We start from the raw sequence: 20,931 nt of genomic DNA, 5'->3' as shown, positions 1-20,931 counted from the left end.
ATGCTTCTTTGTCTCCTTATTTTGGTTGCTTCCTTGTGTTTGTTTCTATGTATTAGGTAGAGTTGCTATGTCTCTTAGGCTTCATAGGGTGGCCTATTGTTGTAGGTGTCCTGTTGGTACGTCAATGGCAGGGATTTACTCAGGCTGATCAGCTGCAAGGACTGGCTGTGCCCACTGACTACTGGCCCCTGACTACCCTGGAGGATCAGCTGTGTAAGGGTCCAACACACAGAGCAAGACTTACTTCAGCAGGGCTCTAGTACCCACTGAGCCACTCACTGAGTGTGTCACTTGTGGAGGTGGTTGGCCAGTGGTGCCTCGACGTGGTCTGAAGCTGTCCACTGGGTGTGGTGGCTCTGGGGCAAGGTCAGCCACTGCCTGTGTTCTATCCAAGGCCATCCAGGCATAAGCTACAGAGTGACCTGCTGGGCTTGGAGGTGCCCAGGAAAGGCCAAGTTGTGAACCTAGGCTGGCTGCTTCTAGTGCCAGGCCCAAGGCCAGTTAATGAGAGGTATGGGGCTCGCTGAGACCAGATGCTGCTTGTTCGAGAGATTTTAAGAAAATCTGAAGCAGGATCCAAGGCAGACCAATCCTATGGTAAAGCCATTAGAAACAGCTTGGGTGGGCCTCAGGGAATCACCAGGGAGGGGCAAACAGTGTGAGCCAGGCTGCTGGAGTCCCAGATATAGCAGCCATCTGCTGCCTCAGGGAAGGGCTCACCAAGGGAACAAAGGTCTCCACTAGCATGTCTGTCCATGAGGAAGCTGCCTCTCCAGCCCTCGTCCCAAGGCCAAACATCTCAGTTCTTCCTCGCACAGCTCAGGTGACTTTCAAGTTGCATTCCCTCCGAGCTCAGAGGGAGCAAGTCCGAGTAAGTCCGTGCGCGGGCCCTTTAAGAGGAGCTGCATGGGGCTCCTGAAGCCTCAGCCTCCCTGAGCCTCAGTTCCCGCTGGTTTTCCAGCCAGAAGTGATGGGGATTCTCTTCCTGGCACTGGAACCCTGAGCGGGGCACCTGGTGTGGGACGGGGACCCCTCAGTCCTCAGGGAGGACCTTCCCAGCCGAGGTGTCCTCCTGATTTTATCCGCCACCCGTGGATGTGGGGCCAGCCCGTCCGCCCTCCTCCCAGTCTCAGTGTGGCTGCTTTAATTCCGTAGTTGTACGACTTCCATTCAGCTCAGTGTCAGGCAGTTCTGAATAATGGTTGTGCTGTAGTTTAGTTGTAATTTTGATGTGGTTGTGGGAGGAGGCGAGACCGCGTTTACCTACCTGCCATCTTGACCGGAAGTCCCTGGGTTATTAATTTTAAAAACAAACTGTTGGGACAAATTATTACTACGAAGCAACTCTGTAATTGGCATTGATAATAGTACAGTAGCATCATTCTTGTGGGTGGATATATGTAAATGTAGGATATTTGCTGTTCATCGACTACATGTCTTTGACATTCACCTTTGTGTATTTCACCTATAACTCCATGACTGCAGACCTAAATACATCTCATCTCTATTATTGAATTTTATTTTTTGAGAACTTCTAAAAATGCCTACTAAATCAGATTCAGCTCAATAAAACTGACATCTTTTTCACAAGATCTTTTTTTTATTGTTTGATATTTTAAATACTTTTTTTCTCTAGCCCCTTTTTTTCCTAGTGGAATAATCAAGATTAGCTAATATTATTCAAGTGATGTTTTTGTCTCATATTGTAGACATAAATAAAAATGGTTTCTTGCACCTCATAGTCAATTAAACATTCCTCTTCTACTAGGAAAAAAATTGCTAAATGCTCACATCCTTATACCTTTAATTTTTTACTCTGGTGGTTATTTTAATTTGTATGATATATATTTTAAGACATTTTATTGAAGCACAATTGACATAGAGCCCAAGATACATATTTTGAATTTGATTATGTCAAATAAATATACCTATGAAATTACTACCATAATCAAGAAAACTGCATGTTCCCCTTCCAATCACAACCCTCTTCCCCCTCCCTCAGAGTAACTATTCTCCTAACATGCAACAGGAGATAGGAATTCTGCTTGCTTGCTTTTAAGTGTAAATAAATAGAAAGATACAGTAGGTGATCTTTTCCTATGACTTCTTTTGTTCAACATTATATTAGTGAAATTCAAACATATTGTTGCATGTAGTTGTAGTTGCCTCCTTCTTATTGCCAAATGGTTTTAAGATGTATATATGTCAGTTTATCTGCTCTACTCATTGACAATTACTCAGGTTGTTTACAGCTAGGGTTACTATGAATAGTGCTGCCATTACTGTTCTTACGCATGACCTCATATGAGCATGTTTAAATATTTCTGTTGGATATATAGCTAGATGCATAATATTCTTTATGTAAATACTGTCAAAACATTTTCAGCTTTGGTCAGTGTGGCTCAGAGGTTAGAACGTCAGCCCATGCACAGAGAGGTTGTAGGTTCGATTCCTGGTCAGTGGCATGTACTTGGGTTGCAGGTCCAGTCCCTGGCCTCAGCTGGCACTTGCAGGAGGCAACCAATTGATGTATCTCTTTCACATCATTATTTCTCTCTCTCTTCCCCCACTCCCTCCCTCTCTAAAAAGGTCAATAGAAAAAATATCCTTGGGTGAGGATTAATATCAACAAACATTTTCACATTGGTTGTACTAATTTATACTCTTGTCAACACTTGGTATTGTCTGCTTTGGTCAGCGGAGGTCAAGGTGGGTCTCTGGCTAGAGATAGCCTCTGGCCAGAGACAGTACTCTGTACCCCGCAGTTCTTATCTTGCTTGTAGGAATTAATTCAAACAAGAGACAACAACTAGCAGCAAAAGCAGGTGAGGATTTATTTGTAGGAAAGAAATACAGTCAAATAGAACCTGAGCGGGCAGCTCAACCTGCCACAACAAATCAAATGCCCTGAGCAGGCAGCCCAGCTGACTGTGACCGAACCAAGTGCCCTGATATTTGGGAGTTCAGAGGATTTATACCCCTAGGCTGGAATGCTCCTAGGCAAGCAGCAAGTCACCACCTCTCTCAAATCCCCCCCCCCCCCCGCCCCACAAAAAAATCTTTAAATTATAAGGCTCCTTCACCTAGGTGTTATGCCACTGGTCAGACCACATCCTGGAGAGGCTCTAAGTCGTCTCTCCTCACATAGGGGTCTGTTGCCTCTATTGTCTATTTTTGGTTTGTCATGTCTTATACACATTCTCTCCAAGCCCCAGCTGCCCCTCCCTGCTTATGTATTTCTATCTGCCTACTCTAACATTCCCCTCCCTCAAGGGATATGGGTCAAATTCATTTGGGAAGCTGAAGGGCATAGTTCTGACTTCCGGATCTGCTTCCTGCTGAGTTTGGACGTAGAGGTGAGTTGGCCCGATGGCCCTTGCTCTCTGTCTGGGAGTGGCCAGGTTAGGGTGGAGTGGAAGCACTGTGTAACCTGATCTAGTGGGTTTGGTGGCCTAGGCTAACCGAAGGGGATAGAGGTGAGTCTGAGACCTGGTAATTTGAGTCAGTCTTGAGTCAGTGTCATTCGAAGTCTTACAGCTTGTATTCAATCTGAAACAAAGGAGACAAGGGTGTTTAGAATTCAGGGTTCAAAAATTAGGGTAAGAGTCCTTACAGGATTGGGGTAAAGGGAGTTATCCATTGGAGGACGGTGGAAGTCAGGGACTCCAAGAGAGGGATTTGTATTTATTTTCTAGGTCCGTGGCTTGTGTGATGAGGCTTCTGATGTTGTCTTATACCTGAAAGGATTGATTAATATAGAGTATAGAAACGGTTAACATAACCCTCAAATGGGGTCTCTGGTGGTGTGTAAGTGAACAAGCATATAAGGAGAATGATTATATAAGCATTTGAGAGAATTATAGTTCCATCCTGAAAGAAAAATACAAAGCCGACTGTATTGGTCAGACTGTATTGGTCAAGCACCATAAATTAAACCTATAAAAAAGCAACAAGCCAGAATAGAGGCTGCTTTAAATCTTACTATTAATCATTATTTATATTTTGAGAATTTTCTTGAAAGGTAACTTCATTTTTAAAAATAGAGTAGTTTTAAATGTAGCGGCTCCACTGTCCAGATTTCGGAGGGTGATTCTGCCCTTCATCCGAGTTGGAACATGGCTTTAGCCCGGTGGTGCCTGGAACCCTGACGCTGTTTGAGCAGAAGGCACAACAGTATTGTAAGGACAGAAAACAGGCCTTTCTTGTCTTTGTTCCGGTGTTTCCACCATTTGTGAGGAGCAGCTGGTAATTACGTGTGGAAATTGCTGGCTCCTGAGTGGTCTGCCTCTCCCTCCGCAGTGGGACCAGTGGGACCGATAAGGGCAGGGCTCAAGGCTGCATCCCCTCCCCCCTCCTCCCCGCTATTTTAACAACTCTGGGCTGATTTGCACCAAAGAGTCTCTAGTTAGTGGAAAGTTCCCTTCCCTCTCCCCTTCAGACAAACCTCTTTCTTTTGAACTCTTTGCAACTTTTGCTCTAAGCATGTTTTATAGGCTAGAGAAATGCTGATAAAGACACCTCCTTAAGCCCTGGCCGGTTTGGCTCAGCGGTTGGAGCATCGGCCTGCAGACCAGAGTCCCAGGTTTGGTTCCCGCTCGGGGCACGTATCAAAAAAAAAAAAACCACATCTCCTTAGGACATCTGCCTGACTGTCTCCCAGAAAGCAAACCAACTTCTCCAGTCAATCCTTGAAATCTGGTCAACTCCCACACAGTCCCCCCGCCCTGCTGCCGCTGCAGTGTACTCCCTAAAACCCCAATAAAAGGGCAACTCTCTCTCTCTGTGTTGCCTTGTGTTGCCTGTCGACACTGGCCCTTCCTTCCTTGGAAAGTAAAAGTACATTTTCCTCTCTCTCTTCTCTCAATTATGAATTCTTTCACAAGCCCACATCACCAGCCAAACCCTAAAGTATATGCCCTTTCCTGTTTTCCTTCTCAAACTATGTTGTCTCTCTGTAGAGTATTATACAGGGGTTTGGCCTTTTCTTCATAGCCCAAGATTCAAAGCCAGTAATATCCTGTTACCCCCAAAAGGCCCTCAGTTGTCTAGTCAAGGTGGGCCTGAGTGTATTTTGTATAGTTTGTATTTTCACTTGAGATATAATTGTTTCTCCATGTGGGAGTATTAAGCCTAAATAATTTATCTATTTTAAGAGTTGTGCCTTTTCCTTAGAGATTTTATCCCCTTACTGCCAAAAAATTTAAACTCTAGATTAAATACTCTTGGCCTAATTTTTTGGTGGGGGAACAGATTAGATCATCGACATATTGTAAGATCTGTCCACCCACCCCAAGAGATAGGTCCTTTAAATCCTCTGCTAAGGCTTGCCCAAAGGGGGGGGGGCGGCTATCTCTGGAGCCTGGAGGCAGGACTGTCTAAATAAGCTGTTGTTGAAACTCCTGTGTGTCTGTTCATTCCAAGGCAAATAGAAATTGATGAGCTGGGTCTAAGAGCATACAGAAAAAGGCATCTTTCAGCCCTGGCTGATTTGGCTCAGCGGTTAGAGCATCGACCTGCGGTCCAGAGAGACCCGGGTTCGGTTCTCGCTAAGGGCATGTACTTTGGTTGCAGTTTGTCCCCAGCCCTGGTTGCGTCATGCGGGTGGCAGCCACTCGATGTGTACCTTTCACGTCAATGTTTCTCTCTCTCTCTCTTCCTTCTGCTCTATCTAAACAAATGAAAAAATGTCCTCGGGTGAGGATAAAAAAAAAAAAAGGCATCTTTTAGATGTACTGAAAACTGTTGTGTTCCTGATGGTATTCTGCTGAGAATAGTACAGGGATTTAGAACCACGGGGTGGATAGGAACTACTGCCTCATTAATTATTCTTAAGTCCTGAACACGCTGGTATTTTCCATCTTTTTTCTTTATAGGTAGAATAGGAATTTTACAGGGAGACTTGCAGGGGATTAAAAGACATGTTCAAGGAATCTAAATATAATTTCTTATAGGCCTGTTCTTGCCTCAGAATTAATAGGGTACTGCTTCTTGTGAGGAAATTTTGTAGGATCTTTTAATCTAATCATGATGGGTTTGGCATAATTAGCCCAGCTCAGTATTCCTGCTGCCCAGACCAGTGAATCTAAGTCTAGGTTTTCCGTATAGCTTTCCTTATTTTTGATTCTAATATTAGGAGGTCTGCTGTTTCTTCGGGAACAGAGAAGACTACACCAGTTCTCATTTTGGTTAATATGTTTCTCCCCAGCAACAGGGTGGAGCATTCAGGTATTATTAGAAATGAATGTGCAAATATGGTACATCCCCAAAAGCAACTTAAAGAAGGTGGTGTATGTTTTGAGGATGATCTTGTGAAAGCTGGAGTAGGGCTACTCCGGCCACTGGCTTCAGGATGGGACAGGTCCCACCTCCTGACAGGTTTTATGAGGGAGGAAGAAGCTAACCAGGCGGTGTGGGCCCTGGGACAAAGATCAACTTGCCCCTTAGTCCGAATTGTTTCTCCTGTACTTTTCATCTCTGGTCCTGCGTGGTCTCCGCATGTTGGATGCCTAAAGAGACGCGGGAGGCCGTGTCACTGCGAGAAAGGTGGGGCAGACCCAGGAGTGGCTCCAAAGATTTCCCTGTGGTTTCCCACCAAACGTCTTCACTGTGTCTCTCCTACTCCTGCCCGGGGAAAAGACTCCTACAGTTTCCTGTCACTTTCTGTCTTCCCTTAACTTTGTGACAAATGCAACAATAATTGCTTTATTTTCTCTCTACCTGGTTCAAAAATTAACGAGAGCATGTGTATTGACACAAATGGTTCTAAAATCTGCCTTAGATTAAAAAAATGAATGTATTCTTCCGGAAACATCTGAGAGCCTCCTCCTGCCGGGCCGTCCTCCAGGGCCTGGGCATTGAGGGTGCAGGCGACCGCTCTGCCCGGGACGTGCTTGTGTCCCGGTGAGGACTGGTGACGACAAACAGGAGATGGATGAGGCAGGTAGGGACAGGTGTCGGGCAGTCTCTGGCGACTTCGGGGTGTCACTGGAGAAACACAGGAATCAGCATGTATTTGGAAAGAATCGGTCTGGTATGGGAGGGGAGGGGCTCCTGGGAAGGAGGGGTTCGCCAGGGGACAACAGAAACTGAGGCGATGAATGAAGTAGCCCGGAAAAGAGGTGGCGGTGACGGCGGCAGGAGCGAAGAGGGCGGCAGGAGTCATCGCAGTGCTGCACGTGGACTGGCCGCGAGGCCATGTCGGACACTCCGCGGATGGGACGTGACAGACACGAGGGGACCGAGGGCCTTTCAGCGTGAACAAGACTGGCATTCACTGAAAAGACCAAGGAAGAGACAGACTTTTTAAATTGAAGTTTAAGTTGTAAACATATGCGTGAGATGCTGACTGGACAGACATCCAAGGAGGAACGGACAGCGGTGGTCAGACATAGAGGTTTAGATGTTTCACCTCTCGGCGGATAGTGTCACAGCAGAATGTCACAGTAGAAACGGGGGTGCCCCCGACCATGGGCATGGGAAGGGCCCGGACAGAGTGGCGGCGTGTCTTGCGCGTAAAGCTCACTGGCCATCACAAAGCAAATGTGGGAAGGTGCACTGCTTCTTAGACGTTCAACATGATGGAGAAGGTCTGTGATTTAGGTTGTAATGAAGCTGCATGCAAGATGACTTTATTCCTGCATCTTCTCAACCATTTCTTCCTAGTATTGGCCCTTTTCCTTTCCTACTTGGCGAGGTTTGGCCTAATGTTCAAGGATCTTTTTGCGGTCTCTGTCGGGTCTAGTCTAGTGACGACCACTTGCGGGGGTGAGCGGCCACGCGAACAGTTGCACAGCTAGCCTTCTCCCGGTGCACTCGGTCAGTGTACATGACATGTTTCTCCCTGTACACCTGGACTGCTTTGCCAGTTTGCTGCCCTTTGCAATGTCCTCGCACAACCTGAACTTCGTCATCCTTTCGGATGGGCATGGACCGACACGTGCTTCTGTCTCAGCTCTTTGGAAAGAGGAGAAGACACAGTCTTCCTGCGAATGTGGGAAGGTGCACTGAAGAGCCTTTTATGGTTCTTGCTCTGGTCGGAAGTCACAAAGGGATTAAACTTTATTTGGACCGCTGGTGCTTCTACGACGGCCGCCGTGAGTTCTCCTCCCCAACCCCCCCATTTCCACCCCACCCCCAACTGCAGCCTGCTTTTTCTATGAGTCTGTCTCTATTTTGCTTGTCAGTTTGTTCATTAGATTCCACATGGGAGTGAAATCATATGGTAATTGTCTTGCTCTGACTGGCTTATTTCACTTAACATAAGAGAAATTTCATTTTGTGTGTGTGTGTGTTCTTGTTCATTTATATTCTATTCTCATTTATATTCACCCCTCTACACTCTTTTTCCTTTTCTTCTCTTTATTTCTTCTCTTTCATCCGATTTTGTTAAGACATTAGGACATTTTGTATAACCTCCAATATAACTATCTAAATACTTAGTCTGACTACTATTAATATAACTATTAAATTAAGTATAATACCATCTCATATGAGCCGGACAGCAAATACTTTAATGTGTAAATTAAGTTCATTTTTTTCTCTATCACCTAGGTCAGGGGTGGGGACCATCTGGCCCTCAGGCCATAAAATGCCCTAGAAATCATTTGGTCTGGCCTGGCCAAGGCAACTGCAGGTGGACTCGAAGTTCAATAAATCAAGGAGTTTTTTCATAGCAACTTAAATTTATATTTTTTTTTCTTTTTATAACTGTTTTTTTTATATTGATTTTAGAGAGAGAGGAAGGGAGAGGGAGAGAGAGAGAGAAACATCGATGAGAGAGAACATCAATTGACCACCTCCTGCATGCCCCCTACTGGGGATTTGGCCCACAACCTGGGCATGTGTCCTGACCAGGAATCGAACCAGCAACTTCTTGGTGCATGGGTCAGTGCTCAACCAATGGGCCACACCGGCTGGGCAACATAAATTTATATTAAGTGAATAATAAAAGTAATGTAAATTTTGAGGGAAAAGCAAGAAACGTCCATTACGGGGTAGACAGGAAACATACAAGTACATGATGGGACAGACACGTATGCTTCTTGTTGGCTGCCTGGGGCCCACCTGTCTGTGCTGTGGTGACTCAGAGGACAGTCAGGCAGGCAGGCTGGCAGTGTACATGTTCAACAGTGTTCACACACTGTGGCAGAACTACGATGGTCCAGCGATGATGAGACGACATGTGATGATTTATCTTGATGTTGATGACCTTGCCTCCCATGACTGATGATCATGTTGTCGACTTCTTTGTCTACACAGATGATAATTCCAACCCAGCCTTCATCCACACATCCATGACCAACAATCCTAGCAAAAACTGATCTCAGAGGAAGATTAAGGAAATTACAGTACACAGAAAAGACCTCAAGAGTCGATGATATGAACATTGGATATGTTCCAAATCCAAGATGCAGGATTAGAACAGCAATCAAAGTAAAATAATCATGTCACTGGCAACACACACACACTGGATAGTTATGAAAACTTAAGTGGTAACTACAAAGAAAAGAAAAGTTAATGCAGAGTGTCGATCTTTCCAAGAGAAATGGACAAAGAATTATTTTTGTTGAAGTCACAGGCAAACCTGTGTGCCTAGTTTGTGGCCATGCGTGAGCAGTAATGAGAAAAGCCAATCTGGAGTGTCATTGTAGCTCAAAACATGCTAAACTCAGTGAATTGGGAGGCCAAATGCGTCTGGAGAAAACCAATGCTGTTCAATGGAGTTTGGAACCACAACAAGCCGCTTTCACTGGGCCTCGTGACAGACCACGCGTCTTAGTCGGTTTATGCAGTGAGCGAGCTAATCACAAAGACGCTGGGGCCTCGTGTAGAGGGAGAGTCTGTGAGAGACGCGTGGTGCCTGCTCGGAGCTGTTAGCCCCAGACAGAGTGAGATTGTTTCAGGGGTTAGCTCGTCTCCGAGAACCATCTCAGATCGGATTACTCATTTAGCACAAGATACTGAAAAAACACTGAAGGATTCTGCAGGAGATTTCCATTTTTTCTCTCTGGCTTGTGATGAGACAATGGACATAAAAAAATGCTGCCCAACTGGACGTTTTCGTTCGTGGGATAACTGCAGAGCTGGACACGCGAGAGGAACTGCTGTCATTGGAAGCCATGCGTGGCCTTGCAGGAGGTGAGGACTTGTTTGAGAGACTTCTTTTATCAATGAAAACACGAGCTGACATTTGAAAAGTGGCTTATTACAGATGGCGCTCCAGCACGGTTGGCTCGCAAAAAGGGTTAACGGCATTTGTCAAGAAAGAACTGAATCATCTCAGTCTTGATCCAAGTGACTTAATTCTATGCCACTGCATCATACACCAAGAAAGTCTGTGTGCACAGTCGTTGTGGCTCAACAATGTGATGTCAACAGAAGTGTCATGCAGAAATTTTGTGAAAAGCAGAGGGTTTAACAGCCACCAGTGTGAGGAGTTACTGATCTTGACTCTGAGGGCAGTGATCTTGTTTATCACTGTGAAGTGCGGTGCCTGAGTGGCAGGAACATGCTCGTGAGGTTTTACAAACTGTGGGATGAAGTCAAGCAGTTCATGGAGGTGAAGGGAAATCCTGTCAGGGAACTCAATGATAGCAAGTGGCTGTGTGATTTAGTGTTCGTGGACATTACCAAGTCCCTCTCAGAGCTGAATGTCAGGCTGCGGGGCCCCAACCAGCTTCTCAGCTCCCTGCTTTCAGACATGAAATGATCTGAAGCTAAATGAAGGCTGTGGAAGGTGCAACTCGAAAGGAATAACATGGTGCATTTCCCCACTCTGGAAGGACAAAAGCTTTCTATGACACCTGAATATGCTGGTGAATGTGTGAAAGTAATTGAAGCATTTAATGAAAGATTCAAGGACGTCAAAAGTAAACAAATGGAATTGAACATCTTTGCTACACTGTTCAAGGTGGAACCAGCTGATGTGCCTGATAACCTATAACTCAAAATCATTCAGCTGCAAAATGATGATGAGCTGAAAGCTAGGTACAACCACCTCCCACTGCTTGAGTTCTAGAAACGGTCCATAAGCAATGATGAAGTTCCCACTTTGAGGAGACACGCATTGAAATACGCATCTGTGTTCGGAACAACTTACTGCTGTGAGCAGTTCAAAACCTCCCACCACAAAGAGTCGACTGCGCCCTAGACGGACGGAAGCAAACCTGGAAGAGCAGTTGCGGGCAGCAGCAGCATCACCACCAGCTGACATCACAGCCTCACCACAGAGCAGCAGCTCCAGCCATCACCTTGGGGGTGAGTTAATTCAGTGTTTGACCAAATGTAACAGGCTAATTTTAAATTGATAATTTTGTATGGCCTGTGAATGATATTATAAATATCCAAATGACCCTTGGCAGAAAAATGGTTCCCCACCCCTGCCTTAGGTCTAATGGAAATTATTGTCCTCCGTTTAATCATTTTGAATTTATAGAAATTTAGTTTTCACAGTATTAGTTTCTAAATATATTCACCAGCACTTAATGAATATGCTTCTGTTTTGTTTTATGGATATCTTTGTTGATCTAGGGATGAAAATTAGATTACTGAATTCTTTCTCAATTGTTTCTCATAATTTACAAAATACTATTTTGAATATAAATAATTTTATGTGATTATTTTATGTACATTATTAATATACTTGTCAGTGTCCTCTATTTTATAACCCAATAGCTTATAAATTCATTACTTTTCTTCTTTTCTTCACTCCATTTAAAAAATAAACTGTTTCTATGATTCCTATGAGAGTCTGTCAAAATTTCACCCACATTCCAGAGCTATATGTATTTCTTCAAAAAATAGAAATGATATTTATATTATAATACAAAATTATTTAAAAACCCTTTGTAAGGTGAGCATTATGAATTCAATACCTAGCACATACTAACAGTTGTGATAAAATATGATGAATTCTGATTATTAATCCTAAATAGGTATTTGTTTCAAAAAACAATATTATGCAATTATTCTAACTTTGTCCATGACACATAAATAGAAGAAGCTTGAGGAAAATGGAGATGTAAATAAGCAACTACTTTTTCTTCTTTTCACATAGTCTTTGGCACTTGCCTACTGATATTTTACTTTGTTTTTTTATATAGAATACATACTTATTTCAAATAAAATGTACTCCCTTGATGCTGACTCATATTTTATTTATTTTTTATTTTTTTTATCCTCACCCGAGGATATTTCTGACTCATATTTTATAGATAATTACATATCACTTTGTATACAGACAATAACATATTTATTTTTCATACTTTATAGGATCTGATATATTGATGGCTACCAGTAGGGGAACAAACATCTTGGGTTCCAGGACAATCTTGGAGATATATATATAGAGAGAGAGATATAGATATACATATATATATATATTTTTTTTCCCCTGCTTTTTCCCCCAGGGAATTGTTTTGTTAACAAGATGCTTTTAAAGGCGTCCGAAGTTAGAAAAGAAATGTAGATATATGGCTATCTCTTAATCTTATAAAAGAAATGGAACATTTTTTATTTATTACATGTAATTACTTTTGCTTACCTTCTCACACAGAAACCTTATTAAATTTTAAGGAAACATGATTCTTTAATAATCTTCTTAAATGCAGTGTTAAACCTAAAATCTACTTTAATTGCCCCAATGAGTCCCTACATTAGTTATCAAGGGAATGTTAAATGATTGAAATATGATGATGAGTTATTTTGTTCTAATCACTCTAGTTTTAACTTAATGATAATGAAAAAAACCCACTCATAATATAAGTTTATGTTTAAGCAGGTAAACGAGAAACACAGGGCAATATCTATTGCAACCTCTAATCACATTGCAGTCCATTGGGGGGAATCACTGACAACTGGGCGGCGAAGAGTTAACAGGCAGCGATCCAGTTCCGACCCTAACCTCGCTCTTTGATCTGTGTCATCGAAGCACATGTGACAGGTGCCCGTCACAGACACCCAGAGGTGTTATCCGACAGCCCCTGAGTCAGAGGAAGAGGGCTGTCCCCACCTTGATTCTTGTCTTCTCATATAAATGAATTTACATCAGAACACTTTATTGCATTGGGATAAAGCCAGTTTATTTAAAACATAAAACATGCACATGTATTAAAGAAACAAGGCAAGCAAATCTATACATCTGGTTTATGAAGTGTAATGGGCTCTCAGCTCATCTGAAGAGCAAGTGGGTGGGTGTTTGAGGCATTATATAACCTCCAGTCTATAAGGTTTTTGTTTCTAATTCCTCTGCTAGATATCCTGGTACAGATAAACTCTGAAGGTCTCCCATTTCTTTGTTATGGCTTTTCCACAATTTATGATAAGCAGCTGGCAATTAAATTCGGACACTGCTGCTTTCTGTTGAAACGGTGAGATGAGCTAAGACTGCTCTTCTGTCCCTCTCCTCCCTGCTGTTTCTTTTTCTTTATTGATTTGAGAGAGAGAGGAAGGGAGAGGGAGAGGGAGATAGAAACATCGATGACAGAGAACATGGATTGGCTGCCTCCTGCATGCCCCCCACTGGGGCTTTGGCCCACAGTCAGTGACCTCTCAGTGCCTGGGTTGTGCTCAGCCACTGAGCCATACCGGCTGGGCCACACTGCTGTTTTAACAGGTTTAGAATGACTTGCACTAAATAGTCTCTGGTTGGTGAGAAGTTGAATTAGGGTTCCTTCTCTTCCTCCTTCTCCCTCCCTTCCCTTCCTCCTCCTCTTCTGCATTGTTTTGTGAAAAGGAGAGGTTTTAACCCTTTGTTCTCAAGATAAGGTCCTGCTACAAGCTGCCTGCAAAGCTTTTTGGCTTGGTTTAACTTTTCTGTCTTAGTTTCCCTATTTCACTCGTCCCGGAATTTTTCTAGCTTTTCATTGTCCTATAACAAATTCAGTGACTTTATAATCACAATACAGTCCTGGCCAGTTTGGCTCAGCGGTCAGAGCGTCGGTCCACGGACCAGAGAGTCCTGGGTTCAGCTCCCACTAAGGGTACCTTGGTTGCAGTTTGTCCCCGGCCTCATGGGGTTGTGAGGGTGGCAGCCAGTCGATGTGTCTCTTTCACATTGATGTTTCTCTTTCTCTTCCTCCCTCTCTCCCTCCTGCTCTATCTGAAGATAAACGCAAAAATGTCCTCAGGTGAGGATTTATATATATATATATGTGTATATGTATATATACACACATATATATATTTGTATATGTATGTACATACATATATATATTTGTATATGTATGTATACACACACACACACACATATATAATCACAACACAGTTCTTATAGCATCAGCTACTTAAATCTATCACATGGGTAAAATCTTCTTACTTGTTCCAAATATGTGTTAAGAAATGTATATGGACATTTTGGAAAAACAAAGATGAATTAGATATGCATTCTTCCCTCATGGAAAAATGATTTTATGGAAAAAAATCATAGTGGGAAAAGAGATTTGACTTAGAAGCTTATATCTTTACTCTAATGCCTACCGGCTGTATTCATTTAAACAATTTACTAGTCACATCTGAGCTGTGATTTCTTCATTTGTAAGTCAGGGAAAATATACTCTGGTCATTTAGCTTTACCTGAAAAATAACTTAAACTATAAGGTTATATCCTGAAAGGTATTTCAATTACATGTACATAAGATATATGATCTATCTTTTTAACTTTTGAGTTTAATAACATGGCAAAAAATAACTTTCTGAACAAGAATCTCTATATAACTATTCAACTTTTCTTAACAATTGGAGTTCCTTTACACTGTTATGGTTCTTGAGAACACTGTTTTAAGAACACAGTTCTGGTTTTGAAAAGAATGTATGCTGATGGCATTACCATACTCGAACCGCCTAAATGTATCACTTTAACAGCTATTCATCGAGGACCTCTTACTGGGTGCGCATAAAAAACACTGGTTCTAAACTAGTGAGTTCCCAGTTGACTTCACAAGGCTTTTTTGCCAAAGGAGAAAGATGCTTAATAAATAATCATATACATAAATTTTAAATCATAACATGGAGTGTTATAATTAAAAGTAACAGGATTCATAACAAAGTATTTTCAAATCAGTCAAGAAATGTATTACAGAAGGGAGTAAAACAAGTTAATGCAAATCCTCATAATGACCCAGCTATCTTGAAAATAAGTTTAAAAGCACATATCTTCCCTCATTTACTGAAATGAAAAAAGGAAATCTAAATCCCCTATTATACAACATGATACCACATGCTGATTACTTAAAAATGACAACAGAACCAGCATTATACAAAAGGAAAAAATTTCATATTGTCTTCTATCATCTTAGATAATTTAATGCTAAAAAAGTCCTAAATGTTGTCTAAAATATTGGATTATTTAATATATCTGAATGAGTGTAAAAATATAAGATTTTAAAATATTTGTGTTTATGGATACATTAGTATCCAAATGCATGAGATTTTGATTTAATGTGCCAAAGATAATGAAAGGATAAACAAGGTAGTCACTAGAAAATGGGACTCAATTAAGTTGCAGTTTAAGACCTGGTTCTGTTGTGAATTTAATCAAGTAGTTTCATTTCTTCCAGTACCTTGTGCCTTCTAATACAAAGATGAAATTGCACATTTTACCTACATAGATTTTCTTAAATTATATTCAAATAAATTTTGCACTGATAGGCCCTAAATATACTCATGTTGTACAACATTAACATGGGTCTCCATTACTTAAGAGTGGTCACTAGGCCCTGGCCAGTTTGGCTCAGTGGTTAGAGTGTCGGCCTGCGGTCCAGAGAGACCTGGGTTCGGTTCCCGCTAGGGGCGCGTACCTCGGTTGCAGTTTGTCCCGGCCCTGGTTGGGTCGTGCGGGTGGCAGCCACTCGATGTGTCCCTTTCACATCGATGTTTCTCTCTCTCTTTCTCTCTCCCTCCCACTCTATCTGAGCAAAAAATGGAAAAATGTCCTCAGGTGAGGATAAAAAAAAAAAGTGTGGTCCTAGGTTCCATGGGACTGAGGCCAGAACCAAGCATGTCGGAGCTGCTGCCTGTCACTGCCAGAGACAAAGCTGGATCTCTGAGGTGCTCTATGAGATGCCAGCGATCCGAGGGAGTGGCAGGCATAGTACCTTGAAAAACTGCTCGAACCTCTCATCTCAGGCCAGTGGTCATATTGGGTTAGAGGGTGGGGAAGAATCTAAAACATGTGAGTTCCCAGGGTCGTTTTCTATCATTGTCCTCATAAAGGCCAGCCCCCGGACATTTGTCCTCTCCCGGCATGTCCTGTCCTTGATTTGCTCTCAAAATGCATCTTCTTTCTGAGTGATGGAGCCACCTGGACTTCAAGGTCAATTTATCTTTGCAACTCTGTTTTTCCCCTTACAACACATCCTCGACAGTTTCGCAGGGTCTGGAAGAAAATCTCTTACCTATAGTTAGTATAGTGAATAGCTATTAATCAACTGTGGTTCTATTCTTACAGCATACTCTTCCCCTATCATTTCCTCACTGTTAGTATTCAATCTCATAGCTGTGAGATTAGTTTCATATGGAAAGTGTATTTCTGGCCTGTCTCAGGACTCTTGTTTTAATTTATAGAATATTTTAGAAACTTAAAAAATTATACTATCAAGTAAAGAGAGCTATGCATTGGTTTAATATTGCTGTTGCAATAAATTTCCACAACTTAGTGGTTTAAACATTATAAATGTATTCTCTTGCAGTCTGCAGAACTGGAGTCCAAAATGGGTTTGACTGGGTTGACATCAAGGTACCAGGATGGCTGCATTCCTTCCAGGCACAGTGGTTCTCAACCTTCCTGGTGCTGCGGCCCTTTAATCCAGCTCCTCAAGTTGTACGTGGGTGCATCTGCATGTGGGCGGGCCCGCCGGAGATGGACCGAGGAGCCCTGTGCGGTTCCTAAGATCGTCGGAAATATGTTTTCCCATGGTCTTAGGTGGCCCCTGTGAAAGGGCTGTTCGACCCCCAAGGGGGTCTCAACCGACAGGTTGAGAACCGCTGTTCTAGGGGCTCTAGGAACGAATCTGCTTCTTGTCTTTTCCAGCGTTTAGAAGCTTGCCATTCTTTGGCGTGTGGCCCTGTTCCGTCTTCCAAGTCAGCGATGACATCACCCTGACCTCTGCTTCCGTTCTCACATCACACACCCTTCTCGCTCTCTGACCTTCCGCCTTCCTCTTAATCAGGACCCTTGTGGTTACTACTTTGGGCCCGACATATAATCTAAGGTAGTTTGTTCTTCTCAAGAACTTAATCACAGTGAGAAATACTTCATTTTTACACTGGTATACAAGACATAAAGTTAAAAATATTTAGAAATATTTAACAACTAGTTAGTTACCCAGTGACCCTATAGTTCCTCTACTCGATATATTCCCAATAGAAATATATATATGCTTACAAAATTGTCAACTCATTTTTACAGCAGTATTATATATAAAAGACCCAACTGAAAAAGATGTCCAACAGTAAAATGGATAAGTTGAGGTATATTCATAAAATATAATTGTACATAGCAATGAAAGTTAAATCCTGTATTACTGCTGCAATAGTATACACATAGGTAAAATAAGCCAGAAGCAGAATACTTTTATTATATGATTTCACTTATGGCTTTCGCATGGTGAGCTTCTCACTCTGAAGCATGAATGATGGCACTGGGGTCGGGACTAAGGGGTGTCCCTCAACATTGCTGTCCTGAGAAAGGTGTCACAGAGGAGCCCCAGTGGTTCCCTAATGGTAGGGATTAAAAGACAGCAAAGAAAGAAGTAAACTGAGCCCTTCACTTTGCAAGTGAAATATTTCAGGTATTACAACAGGGAGATATCTGAATTATTAATGTGAGCACAATCTAATTACAAGAGCATTTAAAAGTAGAGAATTTTCCCTCGCTGGAGGCAGAAGCCATCTTCTACCAAGAGGTAGAAAAGGAGACCAGGGTCCGGTTGGCATAGCTCAGCGGCTGAGCGTCGGCCCATGCCCCAAGAGGTCGCCAGTTCAATTCCCGGTCAGGGCACAGGCCCAGGTTGTGGGCCGGATCCCCAGTGGGGGGCATGCAGGAGGCAGCCAATCCATGTTCTCGCTCATCAATGTTTCTCTCTCTCTCTCCCTCTCCTCTCTAAAATCAATAAAGGAAAATATAAATTTTTTTAAAAAGAGAGAGACAGGGAGATCTGAGGAATGGGAATGACTTAGATGGCCGTTGCTGACTGAAGACGAAGGACGAGGGCCCTGCCAGGAGACCAGCGAGCTCCGTGGTGGGTGCAGAGCTGAGTGATGCAGGACACGGTAAAAAAAAAAAAAGAAAAAAAGAAAAAAATTAGATTTAATTACAAAAACAATGGAAAGTCTTAGGAACAAAAATAGTAAGAGCTGATTTGCAGTTGCAGGAGCCCGGTGGGTTGTAGGGAGAGTGGATGGAAAAGGGAAACTCATTCAGGAGCAGTGCGCACCGCGGCCGAGAGGCTGCTCCACGCTCCGTGGCGGAGTGTGAACCGGGTGCCAGCAAGGGAAGAAATGCAGAGGGGCATCCCCAGGACCTGCAGAGGGATTGGTGTGCGGGAGCAGGAAAGAGCAGTCAAAATGGCTCCCAGACTTCCGTTCTGAGCACCGGGCTGGGGGGTGGCGCATTTAGGGGTTTAGAAAGAAGGAAACATGGATTCATCAAAGAGCGTTGGGTCTAGGGACCTACCGACAGCTCTGTGCTGCTGAAATGTAACATATATGACCACATGGGGGAGTAAGAGAGGAGACTGAAAATGCAGAAAATGGCCAAATTATGCAAGTCCTATTTTTTTTTTTTTTGAAGAGCAAATGGATGCCCCTGACATTCCCCCCCTTTAAAAAAAAAAAAAAAAGGTGGCAAGATGTTGAGAATGTTCTCTCCGGAGATGTGTTTGCGTTCAGATTATACAACAAAACGCTGAAGGGAGAAGACAAGTGAGGAGGCTTGAGCAAGAAGTCGAGATGCCTAAATTCTCCCCAGAGCTACTTCTCCGAAATAGAATTACCCATTACCCGACATCAGCAATCTTTTCCCCAAATCTCTTCATTTTGAATGCCGATCCCAAGATGCTTTCAGCTAGGGATACTGATCTAATCCTGTTACCCAGTGTGCTCGTCCTGCTCATTTTCCCTCCGTTGGCCCTTTGTGAGAGGTCGGCTGGTGGCTGGCTCGGCAGAGACGCGACATCACCTGTCAGCATAGCCTTCTAAGCACACCTGTGGAGTAGGAGCCTCCATGTTGCAGGAGCAGAGAGGTCATTGACTCCTAATTGCTGAAGTGTCTCCGGGAGGGAGGCACTCACACCCTTTCCAAGGCTCCAGGTCATTAGCCGCATGTGAGACACCTGCGGTGGCCTGGGACCGAGGCCCTGCAGCCGCCTTCGAAGGCTCACTGTGGCGCGGTGAGCTGCTCACTCAACATGAAGGACAGCGATGGGGTAGGGACAGAGGGGCGGCCCTCAGCAATGCTGTCCTGAGAAAGGTCTCACAGAGGAGACCCAGTGGTTCCCAAATGGCGGGGGCTAAAGGACAGCAAAGGAAAGAAAAGAAGTAAATGAGCCCTTCCCTTGGTCAGTCTGTGTACGGACAGTTACACGTAACTGGGTGTGGGGTGGGGTGCAGGGCGAGCCGTCGGCAGCCCAGGGGGGGCCCTTGGAAAGCTGTTGTCTCAGGAGGAAGCTCAGGAGGGGAAGCCAGGCAGGTCACTCTCTTCCTCGTGACAGAGCCAACAGAGCTCTAGCCCCTGGTCACTGGCAGTCCCATTCTGGAGACACCCTGATTGAGCTCACTTTGTGGAGAAGCTCAATGGAGTGACGTGTTCATCTGTTGCGTCCACGTCACGAGGCCGTAGTCTGAGGAAAGCCCATGATGACAGGCACTTCAGATGTTGCCGACTTCGGGCCACATCACACCCAAAGCCTCTGGCCATCTCCCTGGAGAGACCCAAAGGTAACAAACACAGAGGCCCAGGGTGGTCCAGGCCAGGCCAGGCCACCACTCAGACCCCGCCTGGCGTCTCCATGTCTCGTCCCCGTGTGTGGAGGAGAGAGGTTCACGTGAGAGGGCCCGTCCTGGCAGGAGCTGGGGAGGGCTCCGAAGCCGGTGGCCGGCTGTGTTCACAGCCCGGGCTAAGGCCGCAGAATGGATCTGTGTGGGCGGATCCCTCTGCCGAGGCTTATCCTGACCCTGGGGGTGAATCCCCTTCTCCCAGGGGAGGTCTGTGCAGACCCAGGTCCGGGCCTGATCCGTGAGCAGAAGAGCGAAAAGCAGCAGCGATGACAGCCGGACAGGGCTCACCCTCTGGTCTGGCTTTGCCGCCCTACCTAGGATGGCATGGGAAGCCGTCGGCGGGGACAGCCGTCTGCACCAGGGAGGGGCAGTGCGACAGATCGACAACAGGCCAGTGTGGGCTGGCAAACTCCTTTGAAGGTCCCCTTGTGGCTTTTGCACGGTGAGCTGCTCACCCTGAAGCATGAAGGACAGCGATGGGGTCAGGACCGAGGGGCGGCCCTCAGCAATGCCATCCTAGAAAGGTCTCACAGTGGAGACCCAGTGGTTCCCAAATGGCAGGGGCTAAAGGACAGCAAAGAAAGGAAAAGAAGTAAATGAGCCCTTCCCTTGGTCAGTCTGTGTACGGACAGTTACGCTGTAACTGGGTGTGGGGTGGGGTGCAGGGCGAGCCGTCGGCAGCCCAGAGGGGCCCTTGGAAAGCTGTTGCCTCAAAAGGAAGCTCAGGTAGGGGAAGCCAGGCAGGTCACTCACTTCCTCATGACAGAGCTCAACATGCTGGTGCCCTGGCAGCCACCTGCTAGATGAGCTTCCGGCCAGGTCAGGTAGCTGGAGGTGCTCCGGGAAGCAACGCTTACCTGTTGCATCCCTAGTGCTCATGGCCTTGCAGGAAAGCCTGCAGTGACGGCTTGTTGCAGACTTTGGGTCAAACCTCATCAT

General features: G+C 44.4%; 1 pseudogene; it reads right to left on the bottom strand.

Moving 5' to 3' along the window:
• Positions 1 to 7,628: 7,628 nt before the first annotated feature.
• Positions 7,629 to 20,931, bottom strand: LOC118627756 (annotated as a pseudogene).

Source organism: Molossus molossus, unplaced genomic scaffold (genome assembly GCF_014108415.1).
Source record: "Molossus molossus isolate mMolMol1 unplaced genomic scaffold, mMolMol1.p scaffold_m16_p_13, whole genome shotgun sequence".
Lineage (NCBI taxonomy): Eukaryota > Metazoa > Chordata > Mammalia > Chiroptera > Molossidae > Molossus > Molossus molossus.
Note: the sequence above shows the minus strand (reverse complement) of the source record. Positions and strands in the feature narration are given on the sequence as shown.